The following is a 24601-nucleotide window of genomic DNA, read 5'->3' on the forward strand; positions in this document are numbered from 1 at the left end:
TTGAATGACATGCACAAGCTCCAAAAGATGTGGTCCCAAACCTGCTTGGCATGGTCTGCAATTATTCCTAAGCCGAGTTGGCCACATGGTGACAGTAAAAAATTGGATAGGGCTTGAAATCGGGTCAATCGGGCTATAAGAAATGTTTTTGCTGATGGCATGGGTTATTATATTCCACACGACGCCATAAAGTACAACAATCTGGATCTCTATCGGAATGATGGTATTCATCTTTCCGAACTGGGCAACCAAATATTTTTGGCCAATCTCCAAAGAGAAATCAGGGGAATTCTAGATGATTTGGTGGGGGTCAGGAGCTAAATTGATATTTGCTGCTGATCTGTGGTGGAATACATAGGGAAATCACATATTTTTGTGTGCACCACAAGGCACCTCAGTTTTGGTGTAGGCGTGAACTCTCGCCTAGGGTTCATACAGCCCCATCGAGGGTAAACGATTATGGTCTAGGAATGGGAGACTATGACCTCATGCATTCTTGAGGCAAAACTCTCCACCACATTCCCTTTTAGGTCATCCAGGTTTAGTTATGCTGGGGACCTGGTGTTTCGCCCTAAAATCAGTTAAAGGGATGGTCAGGAAGGACCACCAATATGGGCTTTATGCCTCACCAAATTCATAGATGACAATTGAGAATTTGGCCTCAGTTACAAATTAAAAGTCATTAGGTAATATTTAATAAAGTTGCCCAGTTTTAAATTCAAGTTGATTGTGTTGACTCGTTATTTCAGGGGGTTGGAAGGCAATGCCATCATGTCTATGAAATATACACAGCGATTCTGTCAAGTTATAAAACATCCAAATTAAACTTCAGAAGAAACACTCGCTAATTACTTTAAATACATTTATATTTCATATTTAAACTTTTGTTAGAAGTTAGAGAAGGAGATAACAGATGGTAAAAATGGTTGTGTTATAGAACTAGGATACTGCAAAAAGATGCAAGGGGAATTAAGACCACTGTTTTTCTTAGGGACAAGTCATAAGACAGCCACAAACACTTCTGACTTTGGATTTTGAGTTGGTTATTTTTTCTGCCTTAATTCTGGACTACACAGTGAGATGGAAGCATGCTGATGTTAATAGGTTTTTATTTTCAGCACAGTATTCCATCAGTATTCCATTTCTTCCTGGTGGACATAGTAATTCGATATCTCTCTTCTACACACTCTCAGAGGTTATTGAGATCAGTTTTTCCCCCAAGACTGCTTCTAAACAGCCAATTAATTCTGGTCAAGATGTGGATTTAAGAGAAGCAGTTCACTTCGGAGTGCCTACATAGGCACCCCATGAACCAGCTGGAAGCTGCAATGGTGGCCATCATGATCTGCTAAGCACAAATCAAGCCAACCCAAGGATTTTTTTCTACCGCCTGTTGCACTTCAGTGGGGTTTCACCTTGCTCACAGCACCCACAAAGAAACCAAACATGAAAGTCAAAACAGTTTATTAAGAAAACACATACAATAAGGACAAAACACCAAGAAGGAAGTAAAGGGTAAAAACCAAGACTTAATATAGAAAGCTAAAGTCACAGGCCACAAAGCCAGGTCAAACTGTTCATAGAAAACAATCCAAAGGCAGGCAAAATCCAGAAAACAAAGCTTAAAACATGAACATGAATCCCAAGGCAAATCCAGAAAACAAGAAGCAAAACATGAACATGAATCCCAAAATATTCCATGAAACAAGGAGCCAAAACATGAGCTTGAATCTTGGGTCTCGAGCTAAGGTTTGAACAAGGAATGAGACTGGAGTACTTCACATGGATAGTGATGTTGCTAGATCTAAAATCCCTGCATAGCTCTCTCTCCTTTAAGGACAGCAAAACATGAACACATTCGTCTGACCTTGAGGGGCCCGCTTCTGTCTATCTCTCTCACAAATTCTTTCTGATCTTTTGCACCAGAATCTCTCCCCTCTCAGAAGCAGTCTCGAATCTGTATCTAAATCAACTGTTCACCAGATGAGCTAATGTTATCAGAACTGCTTGTAGATGAAAGATCACCTCCCTGGCTGCTGGATTTCAAAACATCTCTACTTTTACACGGCATCTCAGAAACAGCATTTTGCTCCAAAACCCCATCCTTTTATCCTTCTCAGCTGCATCTGGTTCCAGCATTCTCTCAGACCCTGAAACTGCATCTGGTCCCAGCATTTTCTCAGGCCCTGAAACTTCAAGCTCCTCATCTTCATCAGGTTGAACCGCAACACCTCCTTTGGAGAGATAATGTGGTAAAAAAAACAATTTCTCAGCGCTTGACTGCAGCAAGGCACAGCAAGAGACAATGATTGATCATTCCCATGGGAACACAGTAATTTTGTCTCTCCAGCTACTTCAGCATTAGCCCTGTCTCTCATGTATCTTTTGATTGACAGCTCTGCAGTGTTTATACACAGATCAGCTTCCGCAGATTTTATAGTTTGATCCAGAATTTCCAGTGAGTTTTTATTAATCATGCTGTTTCTGGATGGAGATTACATGGGGTGGAGGTATTTTCTAGACATGCTGACCTCAAGCCAGCTTCAAGTTGAATTTTAATGCCTATGTAAAAGGGTTCTCCAAGTTTCAAAGCATGCAACTGGAAGGAAAGCAGCTGTTCCTCAAGATGGTGCTTGTGATAGCAAAGATAGGATTAGGAGCTAATTAATTGCAATCAAATGAAGTATCTATTAAATTAACCAAAGGCAACAATTTAAATTTAATTTTGACTAAAGCTTTAGGCCGACATTAGAATTTCTTATGAAGTTTTTACATGAGAGATAATGGAAAATAGTTAATAAATGTTACATTGGTCAGGTGCTATTATACCAAATTTTCTTTCTCTTAGATTTTTTCAAAATTGTTATTGCTTTTTCATAGTCAAAATTGGGGATATATAATATCTAGAGCAGGGGTCCCCAAACTTTTTAAACAGGGGGCCAGTTCACGATCCTTCGGACCGTTGGAGGGCCGGACTATAGTTGGCCACTGAGCAATAAATAATAGTAATAATAATAATAATAATAATAATAATAATAATAACAACAACAATAATAATAAAAAAGAGGGTTGGAAGAGACCCTTTGGGCCATTGAGTCGAATTCCCTTCTGCCTTTGTGCACCGAAAGCACAAGCAAAGCACCCCTGATGGATGACCACCCAACCTCAATGTTAATAGTAATAATAATAATAATAATAATAATAATAATAATAATAATAATAATAAAATAAGATTGAACTTCAAAGACTCTGGCAGAAACCAGTGCAGGTGGCCCCGGTGGTGATCGGCACATTGGGTGCCGTGCCAAAAGATCTCAGCCGGCATTTGGAAACAATAGACATTGACAAAATCACGATCTGCCAACTGCAAAAGGCCACCCGACTGGGATCTGCACGCATCATCCAAAAATACATCACACAGTCCTAGACACTTGGGAAGTGTTCGACTTGTGATTTTGTGATACAAAATCCAGCATATCGATCTTGTTTGCTGTTTCATAATAAAATAATAATAAAGAGGGTTGGAAGAGACCCCTTGGGACATTTAGTCCAACTCCCATCTGCCTCTGTGCACCAAAAGCACAAGCAAAGCATCCCTGACATATGGCCATCCAGCCTCAATGTTAATAATAATAATAATAATAATAATAATAATAATAATAATAATAATAATAATAATAATAATAATAAGGGTTGGAAGAGAAGAAGAGACCCCTTGTGTCATTTAGCCCAACCCCCTTCTGCCCTTGTGCCGTGGGGGCCGGATAAATGGCTTCAATGGGCCGCATCCGGCCCCCGGGCCTTAGTTTGGGGACCCCTGATCTAGAGCATAATATTTAATTATTTAATGCTTATTTAATTAAATATTTATATCCTTCACAATATCATGGGAACAGTTTAAACATTTTTAGTAATACAAATGTTCAATTTATTTATTTATTTATTTATTTATTTATTTACCCAATTCATATTCCAACATTCTTTTACTGAGAAACTTGAGGCATCCAACTTACAATACTTTTAGAAATATAATTCAACTAAGGTTCTAATGAGACATTAACAACTTGTGTTCCATGTGAGAAATCAATTTTTCTCCCACAACAGAATGCCCTCAGAGATATGCTTACTTACTTACAGTAGAGTCTCACTTATCAAGCCTCGCTTATCCAAGCTTCTGGATAATCCAAGCCATTTTTGTAGTCAATGTTTTCAATATATCATGATATTTTGGTGCTAAATTCGTAAATGCAGTAATTACAACATAACATTACTGCGTATTGAATTACTTTTTCTGTCAAATTTGTTGTATAACATGATGTTTTGGCACTTAATTTGTAAAATCATAACCTAATTTGATGTTTAATAAGCTTTTCCTTAATCCCTCCTTATTATCCAAGACATTTGCTTATCCAAGCTTCTGCCGGCCCGTTTAGCTTGGATAAGTGAGACTCTACTGTACTTACTTAGACAATCTATCACTGTCCGAATATAATGGCGGTGGGTATGTAGGTGACTGTAGAGCCCTATTCTTGGCCTGCATGTTCTTCCACAGGGAGGACATCTGTTTCCAGAGGGAAGGGGGTCCCGGTCAGGGTTGGCTTGACACACCTTCCTCTTGGCACGTTTCTCCATTTCTCCCTCCATTTGTGCCTCTTCAAATTCCACAGCACTGCTGGTCACAGCTGACCTCCAGCTAGAGTGCCCAAGTGCCAGGGCGTTCCAGTTCTCTGTGTCTATGCCACAGTTTTTAGGGTTAGTTTTAGACTCATCTTTAAATCTCTTTTCCTATTCACCAACATTCTGTTTTCTATTCTTGAGCTGGAAGTATAATAACTGCTTTGGGAGACAGTGATAAATGATATATGCTTTGTAAATTAAGCTTATGTTTATCTTTAATATCCAATCACAAATAAAGCATGCTAAATACAAAATACCTAAGAAATGATAATAACTAGATGGTGATATTTTTCACCATCTAAATGCATTCTAAATTTCAGTCAGAAGCTGGATTATAGATTTTTAAGAATCCAACATGGCCTACAGAACTGTTTCCCAAACTCTGGTCATTCGGGTGTTTTGGATTTCAGCTCCAAGAATCCTTGATCATCGGTTAAGGCAGCTGAGGCTTCTGGGAATTGAAGTCCAATACACCTGGGAACTGAAGTTTGGAAACCATTGGTTACAGATAAAGTGAGATTTTGGTTGTGATCATGTGTATAATGTACAATTTAATAATAATAATAATAATAATAATAATAATAATAATAATAATAATAATAATAATATAATGTATCACAATGCTGCAGTCAATTGCACAATAATACATTATTAATAATTAATAATAATAATAATAATAATAATAATAATAATAATAATAATAATAATACATCACACAGTCCTAAACACTTGGAAAGTGTTTGACTTGTGATTTTGTGATACGAAATCCAGCATACATATCTCGTTTGCTGTGTCAAACTATGTCTTTGTGTCAATAATAATAATATTAATAATAATAATGACATTTTACTTCAGAATGAGATGAATAGGCTTTTGTTTTGGTTCTTGGCTCAATAATGCCATGATTCTAGAACCAGAAGGTGGTGCCAGTCATAATAGAGGAACAGTTTGCATCACAGCTGAGAAGGAGAAAGAAAGAAGGTCTCATCAGAATCATTGGCATAGTGTCCCATGTCAAGAAGACAGTGAAAGGTAATATCAGAAGTAGTTCATAAGGCAGTCATAGATAAATGATGAGACAACTATTATTAAAGAGGATAGCATATGAGTGAAGCTACATGTCATTTATGGATAAAGCATCTAAAATAGAGTATTTAAAATAGGGATAGATGAACTCGTGGACTCTTGGGGACCATTTTTCAGGTCTGAAGATCCTTCAGTTGCCTTACCATTCTTTTCAGAATTTTTAGGACAAGATATCTAGGAGTCTTTGTGCAACATAATAGAACTGTAATGCCTCATGGGCCTTGTAGTCCTGCTCCCAGTGCCACCGTGGCTGATGAAGATGAAAACATGGGGTTTTCGCCGGCTCAGCAAGAGCCGGAATTTTTCCAAATGCCTGATGTTGATGTTTTTGCCCAAGAACCCATCAAAACAGACCTTGAGCAGCTCTCACCCCCTTTTGCTAGGAGACAGTCCTATGCTGCGGGCAGGGGAGAGAAGGAGCAGGTTCGCAGGAGTTTGAGACTTGCAGGTAAACAAGACACTGATTAGCCATGTTCCCCTGGGAAAATCTAGGGAGTCTCACATCTGGAGAGAGCTGTGTTTCGTTTCCTGTTCTCTAGGGAAAGAGAACGCTGGACACCTGCTTTGCAGGAAAACGAGACCTAGTTAAATGTGCCTGGCATGATAGGTTCCGTGCGGAGTCAACAGAGCAGCTCCAGGAGTGATTTCGTGTTTCCAGCCTAGTGTGGACTTCGCAAAGTCCGCAAACCCAGTCTCCTTGCTTTGCCTAACCAAGTATTCAAGAATCACCTTGCCTTGTTCCTAGCCACGGACCTTGTTCATAGAATCAAGTTTTGTTTCCAGCCTTGTTGTGGAATTACCTTGGACCTTGAAAGACTCTGGACATTTCCCCGCACTATTGCTTGGCAATAGTGTGTGTTTCGGTTTGTTGGATTCTGCTTTGAACTCTAATATCATTTATTGGACAAAACATTTCTGGATTATATTTGACCTCATCTGATAGGTCTGCTTCTGGACTATATTTTCTACTTGTTTTTATTATTCTTATATATTTCCTTAATAAAGATATTAGATAGTTATTGGCCTCTGTGTTCGGTTCTTAGTGCTCCGTTGCCTTGGGCGTGACAAGAACAGACAAATGTATTCACCCCCTAACTCTCATCTTAGATTCTGGACCCAGGTATTTTGGAGAACCTAAATTAAATCCCCACACATTATATAAGATTAATCACTATTGCTTGCCATGGAATTTAGAATAAATATGTCAGGACCCTGGCTGCAGAGCACCAATAACCTTACACAGAGGCCAGTCTCTATCTAATATCTTTATTAAAGAAATATATAAAATCAATAAAAGCAAGTGAAGAATATAGTTCAGAAGCAGACGTTTCAGATGAGGTCAAATATAGTCCAGAAATGTATTGTCCAATAAATGATATTAGAGTTCAAAGTTTTAATCCACTTGACCGAAACACACACTTTGCCAAGCAATAGTGTGGGGAAATAGCAGAGTCTTTAAAGTCCAATGAAGCTTGACAACAAGGCTGGAAATAAACTTGATTCTTGGCTAGATCCGTGACTAGAGGCAAGACGAACATGAAGCATGAACCAGAGTCCGTGGTAAAACCGTGAGACAAGGCAAGGCTTGAAGCTTGATCCGGGAAGCAAGGAACTGGGAATACGAAGTCCACACACGATCTCTCTCCTCAAGCTGATCAATTGACTCTGCAAGGAAATCCTCGTGCCAAACACCTATATTGGGTCTCGTTTTCCCTAGAGAACGAGAAGCGAAACCCAACTCTGTCCAGATGCATGACTCCTTAGAATTTCCCAAGGGAAGCAGACCTAATCAGCCATTTGTTTGGCAGCGATTCTCAGGCTTCTGCGATTAGCCTCCCTGACTCCCCTATCTTTAGAATAATTTTCCCTCCTGGAAAACGGGGGGGAGTTCTGCCCAAGGCCTGTTTGGCTGAATTCTTGAGGGCAAACATCAACATCCTGCAGGTGAAGAGACTCCGGCTTTTGCTGAACCGGCGAAAATCCCATGTTTTCCTCTTCGTCTGCCACAATAGTACTAGGAACAGGACTACAAGGCCCATGAGTCATCACACTATCCCCGCTCTCAAGGCCCCCCTCAAACAGGGCCCCTCTCCTCGAGTCGCGGGGCCGCGGCTTGGTAGGGTAGGCCTGATGGAAGCGGCGGACTAAGTCGGGGGTATGGACTGTGGGAGCATCTTCCCAGGAGCGTTCTTCGGGGCCAAAACCCACCCAGTCAATGATATACTGAAGGCGGCGGCAATGGAAGCGAGAATCCAAAATGTCCTGAACCTCGAACTCCTCCTCTCCGTCCACTAGAACAGGGGCGGGGGCCGGCCGGCTCGCGTCGGGGTGGACACCATCCGCCGGAAGGAGCAGGGAACGGTGGAACACCGGATGAATGCGCATGGAGCGCGGAAGTTGGAGTTTGAAAGTCACGGGGTTAAGTTGCGCCACCACTGGATAGGGACCAATGAAACGGGCATCAAACTTCCGGCAGGGACGGTGGGAGGGCAAAAAGCGAGTGGACAACAGAACCCGATCTCCTACCTTGATCTCGGGGCCCGGCTGGCGATGGCTGTCAGCGTGGCGTTTGTAGTCCTCTTTGACTTGATGCAGTTGCTGGTGTAAGAGTTCTTGTACTGCTGTGAGTTCCTGCAGCCAGTCCTCCGCTGCAGGGACTTCTGAGGTTTCAATGACAGAAGGAAAGAAACGTGGATGGAAACCGTAGTTTGCAAAGAACGGGGTTTCTTTAGTTGAAGCCTGGACACCATTGTTGTATGCAAACTCTGACAGAGGTAATAGGGAAGTCCAATTGTCCTGTTGGTAGTTTACATAACAGCGAAGGTATTGTTCCAAAGTGGCATTGGTGCGCTCAGTTTGCCCATCCATTTGGGGATGGTGAGCTGAAGATAAACGAGAGTCTATGCCCAATAGTTTTTGTAGTGCTTTCCAGAAACGAGAGGTGAATTGAGATCCACGATCAGTGACTAAACTCTTGGGCAATCCATGTAGTCGGAAGATATGTTGAAGGAATAAATCTGCAGTCTCTTTGGCCGTGGGAAGGCCATCGCAGGGGATGAAATGGGCCAACTTGGTAAAAAGGTCCACCACTACTAGAATCGTGGTGAATCCAAGGGAGGGTGGTAAGTCAGTGATAAAATCCGCGGAAATTATCTCCCATGGGCAAGAAGGAGTGGGAAGGGGATGTAGTAGCCCTGACGGCTTCTCCCTTCGTGTCTTGGAATGCTGACATACAGGACAGGTATTGACATATTTCTCCACATCCTTGCGGATCTTGGGCCACCAGAAATTTCGTAGGATCAAGTGCATGGTTTTAAATAATCCAAAATGTCCTGCTGGCTTGCTGTGACACAGATGAAGTGCTTTTTCTCTGCCGGGACCTGGAGGAATGTAAACATGATTCCTGTAGCATAGTAGTCCATCTTTAAGTGAGAATGGGAAACGTAGTCCTTGGCGAATCTGTTCTTGAGCCCAGGCATCTGTCTGTTGACTGGCTCTAATTTCTTGAGTGCAAAGGGATTCTGGGTTAGAGGGAGTTGGTTCAATTGGAGTGGATTTGGTGTTTCCCACTGTGAGCGTGGCAAAGTTTTCGGGTTGCAGCAATCGAGATTCTGAGGTCTCTCTGCGTCCTGCAGCATACTCTGGTTTCCGTGATAGAGCATCTGCTTGCTTGGTCTGAGCCGGGGTCACATAATGGATCTGGAAGTCAAAACGTACAAAGAACAAAGCCCAGCGCTGCTGCCTTTGATTTAACTTTCGTGCGGTCCTTAGGTGCTCTAAATTTCGATGATCAGTATGAACTTCAATGGGAAATTTGGCCCCTTCGAACCAATGTCTCCAATTTTCAAAAGCTGCCTTTATGGCCAAAAGTTCTTTCTCCCAAATAGTGTAATTTCTCTCTGGGGCTGTTAGTTGACGGGAGTAATAGGCACAAGGATGAAGATGTTCTCCCACTGGTTGCATGAGTACAGCCCCAATTGCCACATCAGAGGCGTCAGCCTGCACAACAAAAGGGGTTTTAGGATCTGGGTGCTGTAGAATTGGCTGGGTCGTGAATAACTGCTTTAGCTGGTGGAACTCTTTCTCTGCTTGCTCTGTCCAGCGGAAAGGCTGTTTCCCACGGATGCAGCTGGTGATTGGGTCAGACCAGCGAGCGAAGTCTGGGATGAATTTCCGGTAGTAGTTTGCAAACCCCAAGAAGCGCTGTACTTCCTTCTTGTTGGTTGGCGCCCGCCATTCCAATACTGCTGAAACCTTTGCTGGGTCCATGGAGAGCCCTAGTGGCGAGACGCGGTATCCCAGGAAGTCTACCTCTTGCAGATCAAAGGCGTATTTCTCTAACTTGGCATATAGTCCATGATCCCGCAATCGTTGTAGCACCATTCTGACGTGTTGCTCGTGTTCCGATTGTGATCTAGAATACACCAAAAAATCATCCAAATATATGATCAAGAACCGATCTAGATAATCCTGGAAGATATCGTTGACAAAATGCTGGAATGTTGCGGGAGCTCCGGATAATCCGTAATTCATGACTAGGGACTCAAATAATCCGAATTTGGTCTGGAAGGCGGTTTTCCATCCGTCCCCTTCTCTTATGCGAACTAGATTGTAAGCCCCCCGGAGATCCAGCTTGGTGTAAACCTTGGCCCCTCGGAGCCGGTCTAATAGGTCCGAGATCAAAGGCAGGGGGTAGCGATTCCGCTTCGTGATATTGTTCAATGCTCTATAGTCCACAACCAAGCGTAGGTCCCCTGACTTCTTCTTCACAAACATCACTGGGGAAGCTGCTGGGGATTGAGAGGGTCTGATGAACCCCTTGCGGAGGTTTGACTCTATGAACTCCCTGAGAGCTTCTTGCTCTGGTTCAGTCAGGGAGTAGAGGTGTCCTCGCGGAATTGGGGCCCCCTCCACCAAGTCAATGGCACAGTCGTAGGGTCTATGTGGGGGTAGTTTCTCGGCTTCCTTTTCATTGAAAACATCCCAAAAGTCCGAATATTTCTTGGGCAAGGTGATGATGGGCTCAGCGTCTGTGGCATGGCAGACCTTGGCTACTAGACAATGGTTCTGGCAATATCTTGAGGCGAACTGCAGTTCTCTGTTGGACCAGGAGATGTTTGGGTCGTGGAGTGTCAGCCATGGAATTCCCAAAATCACAGGGAAGTGGGGAACCTCGGTAACGAAGAAAGAAATTTCTTCCATGTGTTCCCTTATCCACATTCTGGTGGGTTCAGTTCATTGGCTTACTGGACCTGTCTTTAGGGGACAGCCATCTATGGCCTGCACCACCCGGGTATTCTTGAAATCACGATATTGTAATCCCAGAGAGTCGGCATACTCTCTATCGATGAAATTGTTTGTTGCCCCTGAGTCTATCATGGCATGGATCATGACAGGTCCTTTTTTCACTGACCACAGCGTGACCACCAGGAGAAATAGGACCCTGGTTTGCGGCTCTTGAGTGGGGTTTTTGACCGGGTTGGCGAGCCTCTCTACGCCCGGTCGCTGGCTTCCCCCGCCGGCTTTGCTCCAGCTGCCTCGGCCGCCTCCACCTCCGCGGAGGACGCCGCCGCCAGGCGGGCGGCGGGCTTCTTTTTGGCTGTACATTCTCTGGCGAAGTGGCCCCCATTCCCGTAGTACCAACACAGATTCAAACGTTGGCGGCGGGCCTTTTCGGCAACATCTAGTCTGGGGCGCACATTGCCCAACTGCATCGGCTCCTCCTCGCTTCCCATGGGGTTTGGGGCTGGCAGTGGGGATCTCCATACTGGACGTGGCTGAACACTGGCAGAAGCGGGAGGTTTCACTCCGGCTCTTCCACTCTGGCCTCGGAGCCACTGTTTTTTGTTGGCAAGCAGGGCTTCGGCTCGTAAACACTGGTTGATGAGTCTCTCAAGAGTCCCTGGGGGATCCACCTTAGAGATTTCTTCCTGCATCTCGATGTTGAGGCCCTCGCGAAACTGTCCTCTGAGGGCTATATCGTTCCAGCCGGTGCTCTGAGCCAGCACCCGGAACTCGGCTATGTACCGGGACAACGGCCTGTCCCCTTGGAAGAGACGCCGGAGTTTATGGCCGGCCGCCTCCTCGTCGTCCTCGATCCCCCAGGTCTTTCTAAGGTGGTTCAAGAAATTTTGCACGGTGCTTAGATGCGTGGAACCCGCATCATATAGCGCCGTCGCCCAAGTGGCCGCAGGTCCATCTAGGAGACTGTAGATCCACGCCACTTTGACATCTTCTTGGGGAAACTCGGCTTGGCGGGCTTCTAATTACGCCTGGCACTGGCGACAGAAAACATGAACCTTGGAGGCTTCTCCAGAAAACTTGGTTGGTAGCGCTAGGGCAGGGAGACGGGCTCCGCGTTCCTTCAAGCCCCGTATTTCTCCCTCCTGCGTACGGAGTGTGTCTCGGATCCTATTGAATTCTTCCTGGGAAATGGTGTAACTGGGTGGTTGAGCTTCCGCTCCGGTTCCTGTAGACATTCTGGCCTTAGGTTAATTGGTGCTTAGGGTGGCGGAGTCAAACTGTCAGGACCCTGGCTGCAGAGCACCAATAACCTTACACAGAGGCCAGTCTCTATCTAATATCTTTATTAAAGAAATATATAAAATCAATAAAAACAAGTGAAGAATATAGTTCAGAAGCAGACCTTTCAGATGAGGTCAAATATAGTCCAGAAATGTATTGTCCAATAAATGATATTAGAGTTCAAAGTTTTAATCCACTTGACCGAAACACACACTTTGCCAAGCAATAGTGTGGGGAAATAGCAGGGTCTTTAAAGTCCAATGAAGCTTGACAACAAGGCTGGAAATAAACTTGATTCTTGGCTAGATCCGTGACTGGAGGCAAGACGAACATGAAGCATGAACCAGAGTCCGTGGTAAAACCGTGAGACAAGGCAAGGCTTGAAGCTTGATCCGGGAAGCAAGGAACTGGGAATACGAAGTCCACACACGATCTCTCTCCTCAAGCTGATCAATTGACTCTGCAAGGAAATCCTCGCGCCAAACACCTATATTGGGTCTCGTTTTCCCTAGAGAACGAGAAGCGAAACCCAACTCTGTCCAGATGCATGACTCCTTAGAATTTCCCAAGGGAAGCAGACCTAATCAGCCATTTGTTTGGCAGTGATTCTCAGGCTTCTGCGATTAGCCTCCCTGACTCCCCTATCTTTAGAATAATTTTCCCTCCTGGAAAACGGGGGGGAGTTCTGCCCAAGGCCTGTTTGGCTGAATTCTTGAGGGCAAACATCAACATCCTGCAGGTGAAGAGACTCCGGCTCTTGCTGAACCGGCGAAAATCCCATGTTTTCCTCTTCGTCTGCCACAATAGTACTAGGAACAGGACTACAAGGCCCATGAGTCATCACAAAATATGGCTGAATTTGTATTGTCTAGCCATATATTTATTCATATTTCATGGTGATAAGTTTTTTAAAAACCCTCTGCTTGTTATCTGATATTGTTCTATTGTTCAATTTATAACCACCTTTCTGAAAAAAATTGGTTGGAAAGAGAAATGCTTCTTCTGGGATTCCAGAAACAACAGCAGACATGTCAAATTTTGAATTAAAGATCTTGTGGGAAGGGCTGAAGATAAGACAACTTTGATAGTAGGCGTCTAGAGTTATCTCCCATAAAAGTTATTGGCATTAAGCTCCACAGAAACAAAAGAAGGTAATTCTTCACACATCACTTAATGTTCAGTGTCTCAAGATGTAGAAAGAAAGTATGGAACCAAATTAAAAAGGGCAATTATGATGTGATATCATTGCAAGAGACGCACATAATGCATAAACATGTGGCCCACCTAGTTCAAAACAGTCTGGGGGAAACATACTATGCATCCTGCACAGAAAAAAAAGGGGGGGGGTAGTGACATACGTTAATGAAAAGATTCCATCCAGGGCAGTATTTAAGGACCAAAAGGGAAGAATGCTAGGAATAATGCTGGAAATTGAGGATAGGAAAAATTTAATATGTAACTTGTACGCTCCAAATGGAAGCAAGATTAAATTTGTGGAAACATTATACAATAAAATATTAGAACAGGAATACGATGATCTCATACTGATGGGTGACTTTAATGGGGTACTAAACGCAACATTAGACAAATCCAAAACTCAAGGGGTATCTAAATGTACAGGGGCAGGTGAGTTGCTAAAAAGTTTTTTACAACTTAAGGAAGACCTAGGACTGCTGGACATATGGAGACACCAGCATGGAGATGAAAGAGATTACACATTTCTCTCTCAAAGACACCTTTCTTGGTCTCGAATAGACATGATTTGGGGATCCAAGTTGATAGCAAATAAGGTGAGAAAATCTAAAATTTTACCCAGAGTCAACTCAGACCATGCGCCATTAGAAATGATAATAGAAAAAAAGGGAGGGGAAGAGAGAGGATACAGATGGAGACTTAACGACCAATTATTAAAAGACCCTAAGGACCAGGATAGATACAGAGAGATGTTGAAGGAATATTTCAAATTTAATAAAGAAGAAGAGACAACAATTGATATAATATGGGATGCTAGCAAGGCATATATAAGAGAACAACTAATACAACAAAATGCCATGAAAAATAGAATAAGTAAATTAGAGCAGACAAGGATAGAAAAAGAAATTGCAAGGTTAGAAACAATACTTAAAGAAACCCCTGAAGATAAGAAAACACAATTTAGTCTAGACATCATGAAGAAACAATTAGAAACTTTACAGATGGAAGAGCTGGGGAGAAAGATTAAATTTGCAAGACAGAACTATTTCGAAAATGCAAATATGGTTGGGAGGTGGCTGGCGAGGAAGATAACAAAAAGAAAACAGGCACAACATATTAGTAAAATTCAAGAGGGGGACAAAACCTACTATAGCAACAAGGGGATAGGAAACCTATTTACTACATATTACAAGAAATTATACATGGACGACAGAATACCTAAAGAAAAAGTAACACAATATTTGGGCAATCAGGGTATCAAAAAGATTACGGAGGAACAGAGAGAGACCCTGAATAGAAAGATTTCACTAGAAGAAATAAGCAGTGCTATTAAGAGATTACCATTAAACAAAGCACCTGGCCCAGATGGGATCACAATGATATATTACAAAACATTCCAAGATATATTGTTAACACCATTACAGAAAGTAATGAATAGAATCCTAGAAGAAAAGAAACTACCAGAATCATGGAAAAATGCACACATAGTAATGTTACTTAAGGAACACACAGATAGCACCCAGGTTAAAAACTATAGGTCAATTTTGCTATTAAACTCTGACTATAAAATATTCTCTGGTATTGTAGCAGCAAGATTAAAAGATGTATTAGCAGATAGAATAGAAGAAGCTCAGACTGGCTTTTTGCCTGGGGGACATATGAAATAAAATATCAGAAATATCCTAAATGCAATCAAATATTATGACAAGAACAATCAAAAGGAAATAGAATTTCTATTCTTAGACACTGAGAAAGCGTTTGACAACATCAACTGGTTTTGTATAATAGAAATCTTGAGGGAAATGGATGCAGGATTCTATTTCATAAATGCCATAAAAGCGATTTATTCACAACAATCAGCCAAAATCATAACAAACGGCCAAACTTCTACCAGCATAAAAATAAAAAAGGGACAAGGCAGGGATGTCCCCTTTCCCCCTTATTATTTATCATGACACTGAAAGTCTTATTAGAAACTATCAGGAAAAATACAGATTTAAAGGACGCAGAACCAAAAACCACAGCTATAAGACTCGTGCATTCACGAATGATATAGTATGCCTAATAGAAGATCCACAAAACCAAATTGACAAATGGTGGAGAACAATTGAGAAATTCAGAGAAGTAGCGGGACTGAAGATAGAGAAAAAACAAAAATCTTAACTAAAAATATGTTAAACAAGGAAAAAGAGGAACTACAGAAGAAAACTGGAATAGAAGTAGTGAAAAAAATTAGATATTTGGGGATAGAGATAATGATGTGCAATGTCCAACTCCAAAGAAATAACTATGACAAAAAATGGAAGGAAATAAAAGAAAGAATGAAAAGATGGGGGTCACTCCAACTTTCATTATTGGGGAAAATTGCTGTGGTAAAAATGAAGATCCTGCCAGAAGCTCTATTCCTATTTCAAAATTTGCCAATATTGAGAACTAAAATAACAATAGCAGGCTGGCATAAACAATAAGGAAGTTCATCTGGGCAAATAAGAAGGCAAGAATAGGTTTTAAATGTCTTAAGGACGACACCAGAAGAGGAGGGTTAGGCCTGCCAGACCTGCAACTATACTACGATGCAGCGGCCTTAAGTTGGGTGAAGGACAGGGCCACACTAAAAAAGAGGAAAATGCTGGCTTTGGAGGGATGCGATCTTAGAAACGGTTGGCACAGCTACCTCTGGAAAGGGAAAAGCAGTAAGGAGAGGAATTTTAAAAACCATTACATAGGAACGTGGGAAAAATATAAGAATAAATTTTATACAAAGGTACCGCTATGGCTCTCACCAATGGAGGCAGAGCACATGAGAGAAATTCCAAGAGAAAGATGGGTAACCTATAGACAAATATTGAAAATGGACAATCAAGAAATAAGCCTAAAAACGTACAAAGAAATTCAACGAATAGAACCGTTTATGACATGGTTGAATTACTGGCAACTGAAAAAAAGTTTCATAGAAGATATAAAGATAGGATTCGAATTTAAGGACACATGCTGGGACAAAATATTAAAAACAGAAACTAAACTAATAAAAATATTATACCAGCAATTGCTAGCATGGGAGACAGATGAAGTACATGTTAAGGAGGTAATGATAAAATGGGCTCGGGATGTAGGACATACGATAAATATGACAGAATGGGAAGAGAATTGGAGGAAAAAACAAAAATATACATATGTTGCCGAGATGAAGGAAAACTGGTATAAGATGTTCTTTTGGTGGTGTCTTACTCCAGAGAGATTGAGTAGATTTAGCAAAGGAAAAGGTAACGGCAAATGCTGGAAATGTGAGAAACACAAAGGAGATTTCATACATATGTGGTGGGGATGTAAAAAAGTAAAAAAGTACTGGCGGGAAATCCATAAAGAGATGGAGAAAATACTGCAAAAAAGTTCGAGCTAAAACCAGAGTATTTCCTCTTAGGAATTACAGATTTCCAAATGGACATCAATACGAACAAGCTGTTCGTATACTTGGTAACTGCCGCCAGGATTTGCCTAGCACAACTATGGAAAACTCGTGAAACTCCTGCCTTGGAAAAATGGTACTTGAGAGCTTTAGATAAAAAAAATATGGACATTTTGACACAAATAGTATCACAGAACAACACAAAAAGGCAAAGGACAGATTGGAGAAAAATGGAACGATATCTAGAAAAAATAAAGAATTTTTAAAAAATAAATAAACAAAATTATTATTAGAACATTATAGAACAGGAGAAAACAACAACCCAAGGCCAGCAGAAGTATAATCACCAATGCTGGAAAAGGAACAGATACGAAGAAAATTGGACCTGCTAAGCAGAAGAGCTGGAAGATGCTACAAAAGTCGTTTTGTTGGGGGATGTTGTGGGTTCTTTCCCTTTTTAATTTTTTTTCTCCTGGAATATTTCTCTGACTTTCTTCTTTCATACTTTGTCTATCTTGCACAAATTGTTCCCCTACTTTTAATGTATTAATAAAAGCATAAATAATGTTAAAAAAAAAGATGTAGGGCAACCACTGGTTTTAAATGAGTGTAGTTTGTTATTAAAACTAATAATCATAGAATCATAGAATCGTAGAGTTGGAAGAGACCTCACGGGCCATCCAGTCCAACCCCCTGCTAAGAAGCAGGAAAATCTCATTTAAAGCACACCCAACAGATGGCCATCCAGCCTCTGCTTAAAAGCCTCCAAAGAAGGAGCCTCCACCACAGAGAGTTCCACTGCCGAACAGCTCTCACAGTGAGAAAGTTCTTCCTCATGTTCAGGTGGAATCTCCTTTCCTGTAGTTTGAAGTCATTGTTCTGCGTCCTAGACTGCAGGGCAGCAGAAAACAAGCTTGCTCCCTCCTCCCTATGACTTCCCCTCACATATTTGTATATGGCTATCATGTCTCTCAGCCTTCTCTTCTGCAGGCTAAACATGCCCAGTTCTTTAAGCCGCTCCTCATAGGGTTTGTTCTCCAGACCCTTGATCATTTTAGTTGCCCTCCTCTGGATGCTTCCAGCTTGTCAACATCGCCCTTCAACTGTGGTGACCAGAACTGGACACAGTATTCCAGGTGTGGCCTGACGAATAATAATAATAATAATAAAACTTTATTTATACCCCGCCACCATCTCCCCAACGGGGACTCGGGGCGGCTTACATGGGGCCATGCCCAAGACAATACAATAAACCATAACATAATACAATTAAATAATACATTACATAAAATAAACAGTACAACATAAGATCAAAACAGCAATATAACACGAGCGGGCCGCATGAATACTACATTTAAAAACTAGATTAAAAATTAAAACTCTGGGTGAGAAAGGGATCAGAATAAAACCTCGAGGGACGGGACATCAGATAGTGAACCAGTCTAGAGGATAAATATCGGGGGGGAGTAGCATAGAACATTTACTCTCCGAAAGCACACCGGAAGAGCCATGTTTTTAAATCTTTCCTGAAGGCTAAAAGGGTGGGGGCTTGCCTGATTTCAATGGGCAGCGAGTTCCACAAGCGAGGGGCCACCGCAGAGAAGGCCCTCTCCCTTGTTCCTACAAGGCGAGCCTGAGATATAGGTAGTGGCGACAGGAGGGCCTCCCCCGATGATCGGAGAGGTCGGGCAGGTTTATGATAGGAGATACGGTCACGAAGGTAGGCGGGTCCCAAACCGTTTAGGGCTTTATAAATGATGGTCTGCACCTTGAATTGGGACCGGAAGATGAACGGCAGCCAGTGGAGCTCCTTAAACAGGGGAGTAGATCTCTCCCTGTAACTCGCCCCCGTTATTAGTCTGGCTGCCGAACGTTGGACCAGCTGTAACTTCCGGGCCGTCTTCAAGGGAAGCCCCACGTAGAGCGCATTACAGTAGTCCAGTCTAGAGGTAACTAATGCATGCACCACCGTGGTCAAGTCAGACTTCACGAGGTATGGTCGCAGTTGGCGCACAAGTTTGAGTTGTGCAAAAGCCCTCCCGGCCACCGCCGACACCTCCGCTTCAAGCGTCAGCGCTGAATCCAGGAGGACCCCCAAACTGCGGACCTGTGATTTCAGGGGGAGTGCAACCCCGTCCAGCACAGGTTGCCACCCAATACCCCGATCCGACGAGCGACTGACCAGGAGGGCCTCTGTCTTGTCAGGATTGATCCTCAGCTTGTTCCTCCTCATCCAGTCCGCCACAGCGGCCAGGCACTGGTTCAGCACCCGAGGGGCTTCCTTGGAGTCAGGTGGGAACGAGTAGTGGATTTGTGTGTCATCTGCGTAGAGATGGCAACACCCTCCAAAACTCCGGATGACCTCTCCCAGCGGTTTCATGTAGATGTTAAAAAGCATGGGGGATAAAATAGACCCTTGCGGGACCCCACAGGTCAAAGGCCAGGGGTCCGAGCAGGTGTCCCCCAGCTTCACCATCTGGGAACGGCCCTCCAGGAAGGACTGGAGCCACTGCAAAACAGTGCCACCGAGTCCCATCCCGGAGAGCCTCCCCAGAAGGATACCATGGTCGATGGTATCGAAAGCCGCAGAGATGTCCAGGAGAACCAGCAGGGTCACACTCCCCCTGTCCAGTTCCCTGCGGAGGTCATCCACCAAGGCGACCAAAGCCGTCTCAGTGCTGTGCCCAGGCCTGAAGCCAGACTGCGAGCGGTCCAGAAAATCAGTGTCATCGAGGAACTCCTGGAGCTGCGTGGCCACCACCCGCTCCAGAACCTTGCCCAAAAACGGGAGGTTGGAAATTGGTCTGTAGTTGTTACATACAGATGGGTCTAGCGAGGTCTTTTTTAGTAACGGTTTTACCACCGCTTGCTTAAAACAAGATGGAAATGACCCCTGACCCAGGGAGGCATTTATTATAGCCACAAACCAATCCAACAACCCCTCTTTGGCCTGCTTAACCAGCCAAGAGGGACAAGGATCCAGAGCACAAGTGGTCGCCCTCACAGACCCAAGAATCCCCTCCACGTCATCCGGAAGAACAAGCCGGAAAGAATCCCACAAAATCGGACAGACAGGTGCCTCGGTTACCTCCGCTGGAACTACAATTAAGCTGGAGTCCAACTCATGGCGTATCTGAGCAACTTTGCAATTTGCAACATGCAATTTGTCAACCAAAATATAGTCATATTTTTATACAAACATACAAATCCCTGATAGCAAATGCGTTTGTGTCTGTGATTATATGTGTGAAAGGTATTACTAACAAAGTATATTTTATCCATAGAACGCATCCCTGAGCTAAAGCTTTATTGTCAGAATTATTGTGATTATGATTATCCAATTTTTGCCAGAATTAGAGCAGTTCAAAAAGACAAATATTAAAATATTAAAATTAAAAGATCTCAAGAATCAAAACATTGAGCCTTTCCTTTCCTGTCAGCTCAAAGAAAAGGTGTGAGTTTACCTCTCCTTCCAATGAGAAGCAGCCAGAGTCAGCCAGGGCTTCGGGGCTGCTTTTCAACGGAGGCTACGCCGCTCTCCTCCACACACGGGCTTACCTCTCCTTCCAATGAGAAGCAGCCAGAGTCAGCCAGGGCTTTGGGTCTGCTTTTCAACAGAGGCTACGCCGCTCTCCTCCCGGCTGCTTTCCAGAGCTTGCGAAAGAAGAGAGAGCGGGTGTTTTGCTTGCTCCTCCCTCCTGCAGTCATTCTTCAGCTGGCTGACTTTCATTACATGGCGGGAAAATGCAGAGGGTAGGAAGTTTGTAAACTCATTAATAATTCTGAAAAGGGCCTAATTTTGAATGAGGACTGTGTTTAAAGGTACTATTGCAGTATGGCTTTTAACTGCATATAATAAATATTTTATCCTATACTTAGTTAATTTTTAATTCCAAAACGTAACAGATTTTCTGGATAGCCCTCGTATATGATACAAGTAGTGAAAAAGTCCAGAACTCTACATGTTCTTGGACTACAATTCCCAGCAGCCCTAGCTAGGACAACCAGTGTTAATGAACACTAGGAGTTGTCATTCATCAGCATTTTAAGTCTACATTTCACCCACTCTGGCACGCCAGAAGAGGCCACCTCTCTCTCCCCCCCTCCTCCCCCAGTACTTTATCTACATGTTTTATAACATGTTCTTCCTCTGATTGTTCCTTCTGCCTGTAGGCCTTTGGGATTATAACAAAAGTAAACTTTATATTCATTTAGTTTCTTTTAGTTTTCACCTTCCTTGTGGATATAAAATCCAACCTTAAAATACCTGGAGGGGTGGAAGATTTCAAACTGTGTTGATTTGTTACCATCTAACATTGACTCTCCTTTTGAATAAAGAATGATCAATGTTGCCTATTTTGTGACATTTGATACATTTTTCAGATCTGTTCATGCTGCAGTCCTGTTCCCAATTTCATGAGAATAAGTCCCTTTGAGCTCAATGCGGTTTACATCCAAGCAAGCATTGATGGGCACACTGTCAGAAATGTGGGACTCTCTTGTTCACCTTTGCAACAAAACACCAAGTATCTTTCCATCCCTCAAAGGGACCGCTGAGCCAATTTTGTACATATCTAGTAGATGTGCACTGTTAGAAATATGGAACTTTTTTGTTTACCTTTGAACAAACTCCAAGTTTCTTCCTGTCATTGAAGTGAATGCTAAGACAATTCTGTACAGATATTGGGAACATGACTTCAAATCATATTTTTCTATTTAAAAAACCCTCTTAAAAACCTGAAAACATCTTTGCCAATTTAAAATGGTTCATTATTTATTCCCAGCCAACTTAATTATGCTAGTAATTGAAAGAAAAAGCACAGATGGTTGCAAGTTGATATTAAATAAGAAAAGTGCCCCAAAGATTATTTTATGAGTACGATATGTGCTTAGCAATATGAAGGTGAACATTGTTGTTTTGTTGTTTTTGTTCAAGTCATTTTGGAGTTGCCATGGCCCTGAGCTAAATTTATCATAAGATTTTCTTAGCAAGGTTTGTTCAGAGTGGGCCTGACTTTTTTTTTAGGTTGAAGGAGACTGACTTGCCCAAGATCACCCAGTTGGTTTACATAGTTGAGCAAGGATTCAAGTCCTGCTCTCCCAGAGTTGCAGTTCAACACTCAAAGCACTACACTACACAAGCTCCTACAGGTGAATGGTAATCACAGAGTTATAAAATCATAGAGTTGGAAGAGACCACAAAGTTCAAGCAGTCCAACCTCATTCTACCATGCAGAAGTGCACAATCAAAGCACTGCTGACAGATGGCCATCCAGCCTCTGTTTAAAAATCTCCAGAGGAGGTGTGTGGGAATATAATCCTATGTCTCTTCAATAACTGGGGCAAAATGTGAAAGGGGCTTGAGGAGGATCATCTTTATTGAGGTTTCTGGGTACTTGAAAAAACCCTTCACAAATATTTTTCCCAAGGGATTGCCTACACCACCAAACAAATTCAGTGGCAAATCAGAGTATTTTGTCCTAGAGCTTCCCCAGATTCACTTCATTAGCCCCATATCTACACATTATACCACTCTGAAATTGTATTGATAGTCAAACACTTCCCCTACCCAAAGTCAAATCAGCACTTTACCCTTTCTCTTCCAGGCAACACAACACATCACAGCCAAGCCTAGCCCAGCCATGGGCTCAATGGCAGTGGGATCCATTGGGCTATCACCTCACTATTGATCACATGATTGGGCACCTAGAACTTTGCCAGTAGGGAGGTTCTGGGGATGTACTTGGCTAAGAAGGCAGTGTTGGTGGTCCCTAAGAGAAAGAAAATTTCAGTTTTTAAAAACTGGTGGTAGCCTTATGACTTCATTACATGGATGACTGGAAGCGTTGTAGGGCCAGTGTGGGAGGAAGCCACATGCTTCCCCATATGTGATGAGGAAGTGTTTCTGTGGGAGAGGCAGAGTGTCAAGATTGCCCTACTGTCCTGTGGATTCACCATGGAAGCAGGCGAATCACCTGCTGCCCCTCATCAATGTGATGAGGTTCATTTCCTACTCTCCTCAACACTGATCTCATGGCTAGGCTCAGTTGAGGAGCAGATGGTGTCCTCAGTATTCACTAATAATAAAATTTAAAAAATGTTAAACTTCTCCAAGTAGCACAGAACATTTAAAAATGGTGATGCTTGACAGATGAGGCTTGTCAACCACAAATCTACTTGTGCTCCCCACCCCTCAGGTGGACATTCATTTATCCTAAGGACCTGCAGAGAAAGAAGTAAGGTTTAAAAAATGTCATTAAAACCTTAAAAAGTTATTTCAGTGTTAAATCAGTTGTACACTGTAAGTTCCTACAGCACCAAAATAGAAGTGAGTACTGATTATTTTGCTAGTGTGGATGACGCCCATGTTTTTCAATATTCTTTCCTTCTCTATCAGAGCCAGTCCAATAATGAGGCAAATTATGTGGTTGCTTCGGGCACAAAACATACGGGGGCGCAGTTGGGACTGCTTTTTCTGTTGATTTGTTGTAAAACATGATGTTTTGGTGCTTAATTTGTAAAATCTTAATATAATTTGATGTTTAATAGGCTTTTCCTTAATCCCTCCTTATTATCCAACACTTTTATTTTCAGTGATTGGTTTGGGGGGGGGGGGAATTCTGTTTGCCTACACTTGAAAAATACCTAGGGCCGGCTCTGCTCTCTATTCAGCACCAGCAAGACAGAACACACAGAAATTCAAAGGTAGACTCTCAAATATTTAATACTTAAAGCCCCCAGCTTAAATAAATGGATGTACTTGTCACTTTCTATCTCTAAAATTTCATCCAAAAATACACAGCCTTTTGCAATTTAAATTCTTATTAAAAATAAATATTTTTTTGTAGCCATAATGCCTTCCAAGTTTCCAGCCCCTAAGAAGCTCTTCTCTCACCTCCCTTCTGGGAAATGTTCAGCCTCACATCTCCAACCAATGCTTCTCTTTTCAGTCCAATGCTAGTGCCTCACATTATAAGATAGAATGACCCCTCCACCGTGTGGCATAAAACTATAGGCGGTCAACAGTATGATCCATCTCTCAATGGTCAAATAGCTTTGAAATTTACTGAGTAGTTCTGAAGGTCAAAGAGTTTTGAAGTTCATAGAGTAGAGTAGATCTAAACTGCAGTTATAGCATAGCAGAATGAAAATTGGGCCTTGCAGTCCTGCACCATGATTAAAGATTGTCAAGCGGTGATATCTACTTTATTACTGCTGTTTCTGTTCCATGTATATGTATTTTCACCAATACCAAAGCTAGAGATGCAGAGACTAATACTAAACGTTGATGAACACAAGATGGGTTACCTTAGCAACAGAAAGTTTTTAGAATATCTCATTCCTTCGGGCTGTAATTGAGTTTATGAGCCTTCACATCTGCTTGTAAAGTGAATGAGGCACCTGGAAATACATTTCCAGAGCGAGGAACAAGAAATTAGAAAATGGCAGACATTACATTGTTAATTTCCTTGCATGCTGTGATGACAATGAATACTCAGATGTTTATAGTGATTTGCTATGCACATACATACATACAAACAAATAAACACAATCTCACATGTTATTACTTGAAATGCAACTGAATCACTTATATTCAGACTGTACTAAAATAGTAGCCTTTGTCAAATCAATAACATTTTTGTTGTTAGCTATCTCATTTCTACTGAAAATGATGTATGTGCCAGGTTTTCTTATTTAACAGGAATAGCCCCT

General features: G+C 42.4%; 1 protein-coding gene across 1 annotated transcript in view; it reads right to left on the minus strand.

Annotated features, from left to right (window-relative positions):
• The window catches only part of LOC134298625 (uncharacterized), an 87913-nt gene extending 66820 nt beyond the window's left edge, over positions 1-21093 (minus strand). Inside the window, exon 1 of the mRNA XM_062979397.1 lies at positions 20353-21093. The gene's annotated coding sequence lies outside the window, so the exon portion shown is untranslated. The remainder of the gene's footprint in view (positions 1-20352) is intronic.
• Positions 21094-24601: the final 3508 nt, after the last annotated feature.

Source organism: Anolis carolinensis, chromosome 4, assembly GCF_035594765.1.
Source record: "Anolis carolinensis isolate JA03-04 chromosome 4, rAnoCar3.1.pri, whole genome shotgun sequence".
Taxonomy (NCBI): domain Eukaryota; kingdom Metazoa; phylum Chordata; class Lepidosauria; order Squamata; family Dactyloidae; genus Anolis; species Anolis carolinensis.